The sequence below is a fragment of the Egretta garzetta genome, unplaced genomic scaffold (genome assembly GCF_000687185.1).
Source record: "Egretta garzetta isolate BGI_Z169 unplaced genomic scaffold, ASM68718v1 scaffold323, whole genome shotgun sequence".
In the NCBI taxonomy this organism is placed as follows: Eukaryota; Metazoa; Chordata; class Aves; order Pelecaniformes; family Ardeidae; genus Egretta; species Egretta garzetta.
Genome location: NW_009259435.1, coordinates 2,711,848 through 2,715,155, shown reverse-complemented (window position 1 = coordinate 2,715,155; position 3,308 = coordinate 2,711,848). Strand labels below are relative to the sequence as shown.

At 51.7% G+C, this 3,308-nt stretch overlaps 1 protein-coding gene across 1 annotated transcript in view; it reads right to left on the bottom strand.

The window, feature by feature from the left end:
* INTS4 (integrator complex subunit 4) overlaps positions 1–3,308 on the bottom strand; it is a 42,151-nt gene that overhangs the window by 1,216 nt on the left and 37,627 nt on the right. The gene's annotated exons all lie outside the window — the stretch shown is intronic.

Genomic DNA, 3,308 nt, shown 5'->3' with positions numbered 1-3,308 from the left:
GCCGGGCAGCTTTCCAGCCCCTCTGCCCCACGCCTGGAGCGTTGTGTTGGGTTGTGGTGACCCCAGGGCAGGACCTGGCCCTTGGCCTTGTTGACCCTCACCCAACTGGGCTGGGCTCATGGATCCAGCCTGGCCAGGTCCCTCTGCAGAGCCCTCCTCCCTTCCAGCAGATCGACACTCCCACCCAGCTCGGTGTTGTCTGCAAACTTCCTGAGGGTGCCCTCGATCCCCTCACCCAGATCACACAGCGAACAACCAATACCAAAGGAAATTTTAGGTCACGCATGCTGGGTAAAGTCCAGAGCCATTCTGGGCTGACCAGAATCCAATCTGCTGTTTGAAAACACAACTTTGTCGTTACATCCAGCATGGCAGAACTAAGCACTGGTGCCCTGCCCTTTGTTATCACTTAAAGAAAGAATCTCACGAGTAACTGACGGCAACTCTCAAAAATAACTGTTAAAGAGTTATTCCAACCAAGTAATAATAAAATCATCAAAGACCGTAGAACTAGCAGGTCTTGCTACCCATGTTTTCATGGCAGGATCAAGCAAATCCAGAGGTCTGATAAGCCTCACAGCACAGGAGATGACTTGGAGATTCTCTTCTGTTGGAGGTTTTTACGCTGCCAGCCAGCCTCTTCCCCTCCTTTACCGTCTCGGCAGCTGGACAGACATTCCTAATGCTGTCCCTAAGATGATTTCACTCTGTTCTTCTCCCAGTGATCCTAACAGAAATGGGCTTTCAGGCTACATCGTACGACTCTGAGCAGCATGCTGGACTACGTCCCCATCAGAATTTTCCTTTCTAGACTGAAAACCATGACCCCTTTAGGTTTTCCGTATGGACTTGTACTGATTTTGGCTGAGATACAGTTCATTTGCCTTCACAGTAGCTCACATGGTGCTAAGTTTCAGATTTGCGACTCAAACAGTGCTGATAACACAGGAATGTTTTAGCTTTTGCTGGACGGCGCAATACCCACGAGTTTTCTCTTCTTTTACCCTTCTGATTCTCTTCCCCATCCCACCAGAAGTGGGACGAGTGAGCGGGACGATCCCACCGGAGTGAGTGAGCACTGGTGGGATGCGTGGGGCTTAACTGTACAGCGGCTTAACCAAAACCAGGACCACATTACTGAAACCAGAATGAAACCCACATCATTTTCAGCTGCGATGCCCAGACCTGCAGCGGTACCGCAGCCGAGGCATCGCCCGCACCAGCCGGAACACAAGAAATAACCTTTTTCCACCGTTATTTCACAGCCCAGCTAACACCTCCCCGAGAGTCAACTTTTCACCCTGTAATTTGTAGCTCGCAGGCACCTCCGTCGCTTCTGCTGCACACCTGCCAGTTAATCCCTGCTTGGTGCTTGGGCTTTCTCCTTCCTAAGCACACACTTTTTACTGGCCTTCAATAAATGTCATTGCCCTGAATTAAGGCAATTTCTTCATTTTGAGTGCTGACCCCATTCCCTGAACCTCTCCCAGCATGGTGTGTGTCCCCCTCCACCCCCCCATTTTATACGATTAAGCGCTAATACCAAAGTTAAAGTAACGGCTAGGGGATACACCAGAACAGATCCCTTGGGGCCATATTTAAAATTGCCCTTCCAGCAAATGCTGCAGAAGCAGAAATAAGGACGTGGTTCAGCTCCCTCTGGTACAGGATCAACCTCTGAATCCAGATACCTCCAGTCATAGCAACAAAACCATTTTTTCCTTCTCCAAAACAAAACAAAGATCGCAGGATGAACGAGTACACCATGGGAGTGCTATATAAAAAAAAAAAAAAAAAAAAAAAAAAGAGTACGTGGAAGAACATTGCACTAAACACAACTCTCTTGGTTAAAAAAAAAACCAAAAAACCAAAAACCACTAAAAATATCACCAACTCCTATTAATGACTGCTTAGAAAATAAACTGCTCGGGGAAAAAAAAATTCCTTTGAGTAAACGTGAAGGGATTAAAAGAAAACAGGACAAAGGGAGCCGCGAACAAACGCTCTCTGCCTTTGTGGTTTGAAGTCCACAAGCCACTGGGGAAGCGTGGATGCCAACCGAGACCCAACGTGCATGCTGGAGTCACGGATTGCATCAGAGCCAGCGGGTGGGGTATAGGGCTGTCCTGGTTTCGGCTGCTATGGAGTTAATTTTCTTCACAGTAGCTGGTACGGGGCTGTGGTTTGGATTTAGTGCCAGAGTAGTGTTGATGTCACATCGATGATTTAGCTGTTGCTGAGCAGGGCTTACACCAGTCAAGGACTTTTCAGCTTCCCCTGCTCTGCCAGGGGCACAAGGAGCTGGGAGGGGGCACAGCCAGGAGCGCTGACCCCAACTGGCCCCAGGGCTGTTCCAGACCGTATGGCCTCATGCTCAGTGTATAACGCTGGGGGAAGAAGGAGGAAGGGGGGGACGTTTGGAGTGATGGCGTTTGTCTTCCCAGTTACTGTTATGCATGATGGAGCCCTGCTTTCCGGGAGATGGCTGAGCACCTGCCTGCCCATGGGAAGTGGGGAATGAATTCCTTGCTTTGCTTTGCTTGTGTGCATGGCTTTTTCAACCCATCAGTTTTCTCACTTTTACTCTTCCGCTTCTCTCCCCCGTCCCACCAGGGGGGAGCGAGCGAGTGGCTGGGTGGTGCTTAGCTGCTGGCTGGGGTTAAACCACAACAAGGGCATTAGAAGGGTGACAGTTTAATCAGCAGTGGAATCGTACTGCTGAGCACACACAGTTCCAAAGGTTCTTTGCCCTGCTCCAATACCTGTCAGATCTAAAACCATGAATTACAATGAGTCAGTTTACCATGACTCCCTGCCTCTCAGTAAGGATGCAGGGCTGACTCCCACAGCTGATCTTGCTCCGCACAGAGACGGGTGACCTCACCGTGAATTCGTGCTCCCACGGAAAGGCTCCCAGTGACGAAGACTGCACGCGCAGCCCTGTATTGGCTTTGGGTGGTGAGATTTTGGTAGCTGAGGGGGCCACAGGGGTGGCTTCTGTGAGAAGCTGCCAGAAGCATTGCCCATGTCCGACAGAGCCAATGCAGCCAGCTCCAAGACGGACCCGCCGCTGGCCCAGGCCGAGCCCATCAGTGACGGTGGTAGCGCCTCTGGGATAACATAGTTAAGAAGGAGGGGAAAACCCCCTGCGCAACTGCAGCCGTAGAGAATAGAGAGGGGATGTGAGAGGAGCAGCCCTGCAGCCCCCCAGGCCAGGGCAGCAGGAGGGGCTCCAGGCGCCGGAGCAGAGATTCCCCGCAGCCCATGGTGGGGCAGGCCGGGGCCCCGCCGCCCCCGGGGGGCCCCAC